Raw genomic sequence first — 12,520 nt, forward strand, 5'->3', positions numbered from 1 at the left:
AATTAAAAATAATGAACTGAAATAGCATTTTATTTGGAGATAAAATTAGTTTATTTTTTATTTCTAAAATGTCCAGTGTTTTCTAGTTTTTTTGTTTGTTTGTTTGTTTTTGTCAAGGAGCTAGCACAAGTTCTTGTTCTTCCTTATAGAAAATGGAAACTAAATCTAGTTTGTTAATAGAACTGTATTCTATAATACTGTCCTGTTTCCATTAGCATCTCTGGAGATTTTTGAAAAAATAAGATTATACTTGGGAGATGTAGTTGACACTATATCCATCAACAGAAGACCCTTCTGATAGCTCTCTTCTAGTATTCATCCTGAAGCAGTAACACAGAATTATCTGCCTAGAAGGATATGTCTTCTTTATCAGAATGCAAAGTATGAAGATATACAAGGTATATAAGGTAGGTGATGCTATAGTAACAAACATCAAAAAATATGAGTCTATAAATATACCAAAAGTTTCTCATCTATGCAAAGTCCACTGTAAGCCCAGGGCAGCTATTGTCTACCTCGCAATGGCTCAACAGTTTAGGCCCCTTTCACGTGCATCTCCATCCAGTTACATGCCTCCTTAGTCAATGTGGTGTAAGAGTAGAAGATGGAGTCTTTTAAAAACTTCCATTATAATTGACTCATGACATTCATATGTGGCTGGTCAAAACTAGTCATATGACCATGTCCAAATTCAAGGGTGTGAGAAGAGAGTGTCCGTGTATGTGCATGTGAGAGAGAAAGAAGGTGAGTATGTGTGTGTGTGTGTGTGTTTGTGTGTGTGTGTGTGTGAGATAGAGATAGAGAGAGAGAGAGAGAGAATTCTAATATGTGAGATAGAGAGAGAGAGAGAGAGAGAGAGAGAATTCTAATTCTAATTGCCTTGTTTGGCAATTGTATACATATTATAGTGGATATTACTTTTAATTTATAAAACATCTTTTGTAAGGTGTTTATTATCTTGAATTTTACAGGAGTGGAGGCTCAAAGAGTTTGAATAAATTATAAAGTCAGAATTTGAACTTAACTTAAGGCTCTCTGACTTCAACATTCATGGTTCTTTTTAACATATACAGTGATAAGAAGTGTATAATACTAAATCCAGCATCTCTATTAATTCTGACTTATTTGAACATTTGGCATAGTTTAGGGTGATGAGAAAATAATCAAAATAAATCACATTGGGTGGAGGCAATAGAATCTAAGAGTTCAGTTGAACAAATTTTTAGTTGGCTTCTCTATGCACCAGGCACCAGGGAAAATCACAGTCTAAAAGAAATATAAACTAATAGATACCACTTGGTATATGATACCATAGAAATTTGCACAGTGGCCAGAGAAACATTCCAGGATTCATTTAGTTACTATTGGAGGAAGAGTCAAGGCAGGCTTCTTGGAAAAGATGGTGTCTGAACTAAATCTTTTAGACATCAATGATCTCTGCTACTTTGGGGCTAGTATCGATGATTGTATCTTGCTCTACCACTCCTTCTCCCTGTAACCAATTGCTTTCCTGAACAATCCCCTACACTCTTTGGAGAATTTGGCATCTAGCCAAGAATGATCTTTTTTTCACCATAGCTTATGTTATCATTCCAGATAACTTCTATGTCTGTGTAGATAATCCATTAAGCACCTTGGCCTCTCTTGATCTCAACTCCATTTACTTCTACCTAAACTCCACTCCAATGATTAGCTTCCTTTGTTGTCATTAAGTATTCAGAAAGGTGAATATTCAACCTATAGTTTCAAGTCTATAGAACTTAAAATTCTAGTCCTGTGACTGATTAGCTGGGGCATTCAGATTATGTCCTCTTCTATCTTTTATTAACTGCCAACTTATTATTCTCAACAGGCGCCATGGAGCAGAAGGACAGCAGAGGTTGATGAGAAAGACTGAAGCTTGAGGATGTGGCCCTTGCAGATGCTTACTTTTATTTAGAGACAGCAACAAGAAAGATGAGGGAGTTGATGAGGAATTTAGTCTGTGAACTGTAGGGGCTATGGTAGAGTTTCAATTCTACTTCTTTATGCAAATGTCTTTCGAGTTGCTTACCTAGTCCAACTTCAAATGTTTTTTTCTCTGGCTAGGTAAAATGGCAAAAAAATGTGAAATACATTATCAAGGATTGAGGAATAATAAACAGGTGGTACAAATCATATGAAAGGAAAACATTTGCTAAAAAGTGCTCATTTGTTTTTAAATTTAGACCACATCTCCTGAGAGAGGAATGAGATGAAGTTTCCAAAACTGTCTCACTGCTAGGTAAACCTAAAACTGAACTTAAAGCATGTTCTATTTTTAATACATTTATAATTAAACAAAACTGAAGAATAATAAATTGAATCTAGGAAAAAAATTTTCTAACAAAACCGAAGAATAATAATTGAATCTAGGAAAAAGCTTCCTATGTTGAAAGTTGATGCTTTGGAAGAAGTAGATTAATAAAGAATGAAGACAGAGATGGGAAGTTTCCTGAGAAATTTCTCTGCAGGGATCTTCTGCGCAATTCCAAGGGGCTAGGGGATGAGTCCTCAGATTCTTTGTTATTTCCAATTTGAATCAAAGCCTATGATTTTCCAAAATGGTAATTGTCATTTTCTTTGGGCATATGGATAACAGGTAATGGTTATTTCTATCTTCTAGTAATCAGAAAAACACAAGTGGTTTCTAAAAAGAAATTTTCTTTTTTCTTGTTAACACATTAATTACTACTACTTTGAGATATCTTGGCCTTGATTCGTGCAGTTTTAGACAAATAACAAGGGAGTAGAGAAAAGTAGTGCTATCAGAGTTTGGAAGTTTGGGGCAAAAGGCCTAGATGTGAGTGTGACAAAAAATGCCTAATGACTATAAGAGGTAAGAGAGAAGGTAGCAAGTTGGGAGGCAGTGATTTACATTTTGCTCCTCTGTGGAAGGAGGAAAAATAGGTGGCTAGAAAGGTAACTATCAGATAATCTTTGATTTCAGCTCTTACATGATGAGGGTGATGTATTAGGGAGGGACAAAATCCACAGGCCCTTTAGGTTTATAAGACATTTATGAATTTTGCTCACGATCACAGTCTTCTTATCCTATAACTTGTACTTTCATTGTTTGAGCCAAAATTTCCTGAACTAAAAACTCTCAATTGCCTTAAATTTCTGAACTTTCCATTTATTTCTAAGTGTATTTCCTACATAATGTTCAATTATTTGCCAGGAAGCTACAGTCAGACACACATAATTTTGCTGTGATAAGTGTTTAGCACCCTTTTGGGAGAGCAGAGCTCCTCCACAGCAATTTCCCTGTACAGCTGTAATATACAGTGATAATGATGTTTCGCTCCTTTGGAAATTGTACCAGGGGCTGATAACTGAGAGCTCAATGAGGAAATGCAGAGGCATACCTCTTTAAGAGTCCTGTGGATTGCTTGGGATGAGGAAATCCTTAATAAGCACTTTATTCTCATTACAGAGTAATATCTAAGAACAGCATACCAACTCCTTTATTAATTCTCATCAATTTATAATTTCCTGCTAATTGCATTTTCTTCTTTCCTCCTAATCTCTATAAGATATTAAAGTGGGTTTGAATCTTGGGAATCTAAGTCCTAAGTGCTAAATGGAAGATCAAAATGAAATGACACTGGCAGTTAGGATTTTATAGGAATAGAGAGAGAGACTGGTGAGTTGTTTTATGTGTAGTAGGATGTGAGGTGCAGGAGGACGAGGTACAGTATTCCTGGGGGAAGCAAATGACTAAGCAGCTGATGCCAGGAGAAGCTGTTATGAAAAGGAAGGTAACTGATTTGCTTGAATAATAAATGAGATTCTGTTGGTGTGTGGAATGGGAACACAGGTAAAGGATGTTGTTGAATCAGGGGGTGTTCTGGGGGCAGATATAGCAGAGCTTGTGCTACTGTGAGGTTTGTGAATTTGATTGAGGACTAATAAGGAACTCAAGTCAGTTTTGAGATGGTGATGCTGCCATGTACTTGAGGTTACCTAGATGACAGTGGAGGAAGAATATCTGATATCTCAGTCTTGGGCTCAAACCAGCCATTGTAGGTGAAAGATCCACAGTCCTAGGGAGAAAGTGGTGTCGTCTGTGTGTGTGTGTGTGTGCGTGTGTGTGTGTGCACAGATGCACAGATGGAAGAGAGGTCTTTGAGTGGGGAGGACTATTATTTCAGAAGGAGAGACTATGTGAAGGTACATTCCATCTCAGAGAAGATCAGTTCTTCTAGCTATTTCTTTAGGTTCTAAGTTCTCAAGAATATAGAGTAATTAGCACCATGAGAATCAGAGCATAAAAACTGCACCCGGGGATCCCTGGGTGGCTCAGCGGTTTAGCACCTGCCTTTGGCCTGGGGCATGATCCTGGAGTCCCGGGATCGAGTCCCACGTCGGGGTCCTGGCATGGAGCCTGCTTCTCCCTCCTGTGTCTCTGCCTCTCTCTCTCTCTCTCTCTCTATGTCTATCATAAATAAATAAATAAATCTTTAAAAAATGATTTAAAAAATAATTAAAAAAATAAAAACTGCATCCATTCATGAGCGCATCTCCACCAGCCCCCAGCTCTCTGAAATTCCCAAGGTAACATTGCAATGACATTCCCCTACCAACTAAGTATTCCCCTTCAAGGAGGCCAGAGATTGACCAAACCATTCTAAGCAGACCCTAATCCAAGATTCTCTCCCAGGCAGAGTTTTCACCCCATTGACTTTGGGATATTTTCTATTGCCTATACAGTACAAAAGGGGAAGACATCAGAAGGGTGATTTTCAGGGATCCCTGGGTGGCACAGCGGTTTAGCCCCTGCCTTTGGCCCGGGGATCGAGTCTCACCTTGGGCTCCCAGCGTAGAGCCTGCTTCCCCACCCCCCCGTCTCTGACTCTCTCTCCTCTCTCTGTGACTATCATGAATAAATAAATAAAAAATCTTTAAGAAAAAGAAGGGTGATTTTCTTTTCATGAAACAAGGTCCTTCAATTCTCTGTTTCTCTTATCTATAGTTTATCCAACTATTGACCAACCCCCAGGAAGGACAACAAGCTCAGAATCTGCTCTCAGGCAAAACAGCATAAGGAAAACGTAGCCAGAGTTTACATACAGTTGAGATAAATTACAGGTGCCTCTCTTTACTAAGTACAAGCTTGCTGAGGTAGACAATCACTGGAGGACTTCCTGAGTTCATTTTCTTTTTTTTTTTTTTTTTTTCATTTTCCCTTTAGCAGCATTGGGGTCATTATTTTTTCTAGTTAGGACATCTCACCCTCACACTCAGGAAGAGCTCCTTTATCTGCTCATGTAGTTTCTCTCTATTGCTTTCACTCTCTTTTCCTGACCAGCTACTCCTTTGAAATCTATGAGAAAAATATGTGTTTCCTGCCAGAGCTGAAAATCCATCCATAGGCTCTGCCCTCAGATTTTCCCTCAGACTTTTGAGCGGTGTCTCATCAGATTCTGGGCACTCTGAGCAGTTATTTATGTTGTGTTTGCCAAACACCCTATCTTAGTCACCACACACTAGAATCTCTCTGCTGGTTTTTCTCCATTTCTTCTCCCAACCTTTCTTTGATGTTTTTCTTACAGGATGATTAGCACAGCACCTCTACTTCCCTCAGCTCTTCTGGTGTTCTTTGTGATGACTTTCTAAATCCAGTTTCATAAATTAGTCCCCATGCCCCCAATTTCTCTGTTACCCTCAATGTCTCTACTGCCATTTCTTTAGTTTCAGATGGCTCACTCACAGCTTCTAAATGCAAGTAAAATATCTTACAAAACTGCTTACAAATGATTTGGAGGTTCAAAACCCCTCTCCATTTTTGTTACACTTCATAATTTGAATTATTAAAGTGACATTATTTTAAATTTATATTTAATTTAATATAATTTAATTTTATATTAAATTTTAAAATATAATTTAATTTTATATTAAATTTTAGCTCTTGTTCACTGCTCTATGTCGGGACAGTTGAGACTGTCACCATATTTAACATGAACTTAAGCAGATATTTGCAGCCCTATCACACACAAAAAACATTTTTCCCATAGACAAAGGAAAAGGATGAGAAGTCTAGAAAAAGAGAGTGACATGTATCTCACAGCAATATGACTGTCATATCTCTTTTAAATTCCACCTTCATATCCTTTCTTTTAGAGAATAGACACGTGTTCATGGGACTCTATCCTGGGATCAGTCTTTGAGATTGATGTACTGTATTTTTTTCCCAAAAACTCTTATGTAAATTAATTATGCAAATAGAAGTTCACCAAGCTTGAGATATTTGCCTTACAGTTTATAGGGAACATACTCTAAAAGGCAGATCTTTGGATGGGAAGATCTACTTTTTTAAAGATTTATTTATTTATCTGCTTGAAAGAGAGAGAGCATGAGCAAGAGGAGGGGCAGAGGGAGAGGAAGAGAGAGAATCTTAAGCAGACTCTGTGCTGCAGAGTCCAGTGTAGGGCTTAATCTCATGACCCTGAGATCATGACCTGAGCTGAAACCAAGAGTTGAGAGCTTAACCAACTGAGTCATCCAGGCATCCATTGACGGGAAGGTCTAATCTATATCAGGTGACGGGAAGTTAAAAGAGCAAAAAGGATGATGAGGGCACCAAGAGTAGGGAAACCAAATGGAAAGCAGAAGAGTTTTGAATAGAGGATGGAGAATGAAGAAGAAAAGTCAAGGAGCATAGAAAGCCTGGCAGGGAATTCTGATTATCAACAGGGCTCAAAAGTAGGATTCCTAGTGAAAAATCAGCAAGGTTGTTATTACCTGCAATTCAACACTATGTCAATGTATGTGCACAGGATGTGATATCCAGGTGCAACCACACTGTATCTTCTGGATATATGTAAAACTTAATAATGGAAAAAACGAGATTCCACTTGATTCTGGCAAGAAAGTTCAAGGAGTCCTGGAATAACAGAAGAATTATATCCACAGGGAAGAATTTAAGGAAAGTTGGAGAAAGAGAAAATGTTGAAGTCCAGTAGAAGCTAAATACCAAGATTGAACAATTATGCTGGTTCAGTGGATACAGCATGCACATCTTGATCTCAGGATCATGAGTTTGAGCCCCATGTTGAGTATAGAGTTTACTTAAAAAAAAAAAAACAAAAAACAAAAAAAAACCTATTCTTGTGATGAAATGGAGTAAGACATCCATAAATGACTTCTCAGTGACTATCCCCAATTCTCAGGGTAGAGCTGAGATCCCCTATAGTCTGATTGGGAAGTAGCAAGCATAGAGAAGCCTTCTCATAATCTCAACTTCACTCTGTACCATAGGTCTTCTTGTCATCGTGGTCTTAATAGCCGTCATGTCTATACATTTCCTCCTTAAAAATGTTATTAGACTTCCCTTTCATTGCATAGGCTTGAGAAAGTGTACTCTTCAGCTTAATCCTTGGTTATGCTTCTGATTTCTAACACAGGAGAAGATAAGGAGTGGGTGGGGCATTCTTTTCAAAAGCTGCAACCCTGGTCACATGTTTCTGCTTGTTGGGCTCCATCTACATAGTAATTAACCAAACAATAGAAGTCAGAAACTGGAAAACAGAATAACTTTAGCTGAATCTGAGGAAATCTAGGGAAAAAGAGTAAGCTTAGTTTAGCCTGAATCCAATTAGACTTGCCTCAGAGTTCAGGGGTTAAGCCTTTTGTGATTCCAGTCAGTCTCTCCCAACTTTCCAAGACTGAGGCTCTTCCTCTTTCAGCTCTCTCTGAGTCATCTTCTCCCTGATAATCTATGTCATTCTCTTTCCCCTTGATTTTATTTTCCTTTCATTTCTTATCACTACCTTAAATTAAGTTATATATTTGGTTACTTATTATCTGTGACTTCATTAGATTGCTACCTCCATGCAGGGAGGAATTTGTCTTGTTCACTGCTCTATGTCGGGTACCCAAAATAGTACTTGGTAATGGCCAAGGTTTGATAACTCTTTGTTAAATGAAAAAAAAAAAAAAAATGCATCTGGTTGCCCTTTACTATGGTTTTGGAGAATCTTTTCTTATTTTTTGATTAATATGTCCTTTGATTTCAGATTTTAAAAAATACACATGCACACACAGTATATATCTCCAGTAAAACATGTTTTTGGCTTTTCTTATGTTCATCTCAGCACATCTTTTGTGCGATGTCTTCTTCCTTTTCTCCTTTCTATGATGAATTCACCTAAAAAAGATACTCTCTGCTCTCAAACTATTTCTAACTGATCTATCCCAGTTTAGATAATGCATATCAGGATGTCAAAAATATTATTTAATGTTGTTCTTTTCTATTATATTTGAACATACAATCAACTACCTTGTGATCACTGAACTATGAATTGAGGCTAAAAGATGCCTCATTCTTCCTATGCCTAATGATAACCAACTTTATTTTGATTACATTTATGAGACTTATACTCTAAGAAAAACACAGATATCATTACTTTCCAGTTTTCCGTTTTTGCTTTTTATTATTTTTCATTAAAACACCTTAAAGATAGCGCAGACAAAACTGAATTGTTAGGTGGCAAGGGATGTTCTGTGATACTTGAAATCTTCATAGATGAGCAGATATATGAATTTGGCATTGTGAAAGGTTCACAATTAGGTATGTCAGCGTAGAACGTGCACAAGTTCTGGTGCTACAAAAGTCTAAAGTACACAAATCACAGATCACCTGTTCTCTGCAATTTGGAATTCAAACCCAGCTACCACTAACAAGGTGTATTTCCTAGAGTAAGGGCTTCCTCTGTACCATCAGCAGAGAAATGAAGACCCCAATAACAGCTACTCCCAGAGTTGTTGAAAAAATCAAATGATACAGTGCCTGTGAGATGCATGTGATAAAGATGTTATTGCTATGAGAGAAAGAGCAAGGGACAAGGGAAGAGGACTATGTAATTTCCTGAGTCCTTAGGCACTGGAGGTGATCCATGTCCTTGGTTTGGTGAAGAAGTCAGGGAAGCTGGTCTTGCTGATAAAGAGGTACACAATGGCTTTGGTATTCACAACAATGGGATCATAACTCTATTAAAGTGTTTCTTTGCCATATTTTTTAATTTTTTCATAAAATTTTTGTAATATGCAAAAATACAAATAGTATGAGTGTATGCATATGTATAATTACCATTTCATAATTGTAAACAGGTCCTTGATTTATCATTTTGGTTTCAGTTACTATCTTTCTCTAGTAATCATGGCCAGGATTCCTTCTTCAATGATTTCCTCTTCTCCCATAACCAACTCAGGACCGTACATTTAGATTTTGAGTCTCCTGCTATCCATGGGCAGACTAAGGCCCTGAGAGAAGATGCTCTGAAGATCATTCTTAGGTGGGAGAATGAACCTCTATATACTGATGTTGTGCCCAAGATTGTGAATCCAAGAAACCACCAAGGAGCCGACACCGATGCAAGCACACAAGGGTTTATTTACAAGCTCGAGCTTGGGTCCAAGTATACTCGACACAGCAGAGCAGGGACTTGGACCCTGAGGAGGTGGGTTTCAGCTTAGTTTTAAGGGCTGGTCTAGGGGACCTCCAGAAGGGGGGGAGGAATTTTTCAAGTTCTGTTTACATTCTGATATGGGGCTTTCAAGGGCATTGAGCTCTGTTCTTATTCTAATAGGGGCTTCCTGCCCTTGGCTTGGCCTCTGTTCTTATTCTAATATGGGGCTTTCTAGGACGTTAAACTGTAAGCTGTTTTCTTCCTGTAACTGAAGTAATGTTTAAATTTTAGCTCTTATTCACAGGGGCTTGGGACGCCTGTCCCTGTGCTAAGGCTAAACTTAAAGTGGAATGGCCTTAATTTTCTCGGCCTCCACACTGATACTCAGGTCCTGGAGATTTCTATTTTATTATAAAAGAAGTGTTTTTACTATGTCAGCCTCTCTCTGTTTGGGACTTGTTTTTCCCTCCAAGGTGACCAGCGATAAGGAGAATGCTTAGCTGACTGTTTTTGGTTCAGCACTGCCTGTGTCTAAAGCAACTGATGCCCAACTCCTTGCCCTCACTTGTTCTTCTCCTCACCCCAGAGCCCGGATCCCAGGGCTGCTGGGGCACACTGAGCTTTGTGCGGAGAGAGGAGAGAGTAAGAGAGAGTAGTCAGGGTCCCCCAGGAAGCCCCTGTGGCTGATCTGACTCATCCTTGGAGCTCACTATTCCTGAACTTGATTATGGTGCTGGGATGTGTCCAAGTCCCCAGTGGAGACAGTTGCCCCTTGGGAACCACTATCATGCTCCTAGTCAACCCTGCTGCAGCACACCATCAGTACTGAGAAGAACTGAAGGCTATTGGTTTCAGGTCTTCCACCAGTACCTAAAGAGCAGGAGGAAGGGGATACAAAGAGGGGCCTAGGTTGGATAGGGTGTTTCCATCCTGCATTGTGTTGTCTTTGTTTACTGTGGACTGCCTCAAAGATCCCAGGTTTGGAAACTGTGCCTGCAGGGAGTTTGAGAGAGACTTCTTGGTTCCATCAGCACATTACTCTTGCCTTGTTGTCTACTGGGTACCACCCACTCATCCTGAGTCCTGCATCTGAACCTGGGTGGTGGGATGAGACCTATCACTGGTAGTTCCCTACCTCCCTCTCAGTTTCTTTCATGCCTTCATAGCATTTGTCATGGTTTTTCATTTTATACTTATTTACTGACTGTTTTTCCAACTTGTCTGTAAGGCATGAACTGTTTTCGCTACTGTACTTTGAACACCCATGGTATATGGCACTGTTAATCATATTTTTCTGAATGAATGAGTGAATGGATAAATGATTTGAGTTGCCTGTGTCCTATTGCTCACTATGCTATTGCTGATTTAGGTACAGCAATGAATCTCTTGACAGGACTCCACTCCCTGTATTGATCCATTGTGTTATCTCTCTTGGGAAAGACCTAGGGGTCTTCTGTCCCACTTTACTCCTTCTGCTCTTCCCTAAGAGACCTAGGTTCAAGGAAATTTCTGTCTGGATTTCGTCTTGATGCATCTCTGTCTTCTTTTTGAGCCTTTAATTCTTGTTGCTCACTGCTCTGCTTGCCCCACTATGCTGTTTACTCTGTCATCTGCCCTTACAAAAGCCTGTGGATAAGGGGATACTCAGTTACTTTCTCTGCTTGCCTTTCTTTCCCATTCCTCACCTCTCCTCCTTCATTCACTTGAGAAGCTAGGCATATCTCAGAACACTGGTGACCAAACACTGCTACAAACAGTCATGGTGATGATACTGCTAACTCCAATGAATTCCCAATTATTAAAAACGAGAGCTATTCCAGGATGGGAAAGTTGTTTCAAAAGTCAAAAAGTGTAAGGATAATACAGTCAGAAGAATTGAGAGGGTTGATGTGGTTAGACAATAAGATGCATAACAAGGGGACTTTCAAATGAGTTCCAAGTCTCTAGAGGGCTATTATACAGAGACAGGTGAGCTCTCTGCTAGTTGACACTGTACGGTGATCTGAACAATAGAACCTACAGCACAAAGAATTTGGACTTGCCTTGGCCAGTCTACTTGTGATAGCTAAGGCTGCCTTTGGTCTGTTTTGATGGGGCACTGCATCATCTCCTGATAGGAGGAGATGAGTTTTTCTCCACCAGTGGGACACAGGACCCCTGGACCTTAGAGAGGTTGTCTGAGGCAAGGGAGGAAGCAGAATGCTCCAAGGGGTACTATGGAGGCTGCCCTGAGGAAAATCTGCTCTATGGAAGACCCAGATACAGTGGAAAGCTAGTTGGACATTCATGTTGAACTTTACCTGTTAATTTTTGTTTGTATTAACCAATCAGTTTTGATAAATCAAAACCTGGGATGTAAAATTATTCAATAAGTACATCAGGTTCTAAAACATACTCCTATGGGCCTGTTCTGAGCTGTGGGCCAGATCACTGAGTTGGAATTCGAGTGGTAACCCAGAGTGTAGAAACAACATGAAGGGGATGAAAGTACATGATAGACATATAGGAGGGCACCAGACATGCAAGCTGAGGAGGGAGGCAAGATCTTGAATAGGAAGATAAAAGTCTAAGGTGAAATGTCTAATAGCCTGGAGAGAGTTTGGAGGAGGAAGGCAAAATGGGTTCAGTGGAGTGTGCAATAATGGGGGCTGTTCTGGAAATCCATTTGCAAAGAACATCAGCTAGCATGGGGTAGAGTAAAGCCTGCTGCACTGAATGGAGTATTCCTGACCACAAAGTCATCCCTGAATCAACTCTTTCACATCTGATTCTAGGACTTCAAGTGTTTTAGACTGTGGAACATCCAGATGCTATGTCACAGACGTCTGTCAGGTAAGAAATATACTGCTCTTCAGGTGATGGTGAATAAGCCAGAATAGGCCCATGGGTTGAATTTATTATTCTTTTTCAGGCATTTATGACACCCACAGAATGTGATACATGTCAATATGGGGCCACATAGGGAGAGATCACAATCAGGGAAGTGGTAGTGGAGGAGCAGCAGCCTCCTAGGGACCTGACCTCCCCGCTTCTCCCCTCCCTTAAAAGAGAAGGAGGATTGAGGGCTGAACCTCTAACTGGTCCTGCAGTGT

General features: G+C 39.5%; 1 protein-coding gene across 38 annotated transcripts in view; it reads left to right on the forward strand.

Annotated features, from left to right (window-relative positions):
- KEL (Kell metallo-endopeptidase) overlaps positions 1-12,520 on the forward strand; it is a 294,970-nt gene that overhangs the window by 192,930 nt on the left and 89,520 nt on the right. For 35 of the 38 annotated variants that reach the window (XR_005371215.1, XR_005371216.1, XM_038559306.1 and 32 more), the window contains 3 exons: positions 216-407; positions 9,231-9,479; positions 12,203-12,260. The gene's annotated coding sequence lies outside the window, so the exon portion shown is untranslated. The remainder of the gene's footprint in view (positions 1-215; positions 408-9,230; positions 9,480-12,202; positions 12,261-12,520) is intronic. The other 3 variants (XM_038559303.1, XM_038559301.1, XM_038559302.1) reach the window with 2 other exon arrangements.

This window comes from Canis lupus, chromosome 16 (genome assembly GCF_011100685.1).
Source record: "Canis lupus familiaris isolate Mischka breed German Shepherd chromosome 16, alternate assembly UU_Cfam_GSD_1.0, whole genome shotgun sequence".
In the NCBI taxonomy this organism is placed as follows: domain Eukaryota; kingdom Metazoa; phylum Chordata; class Mammalia; order Carnivora; family Canidae; genus Canis; species Canis lupus.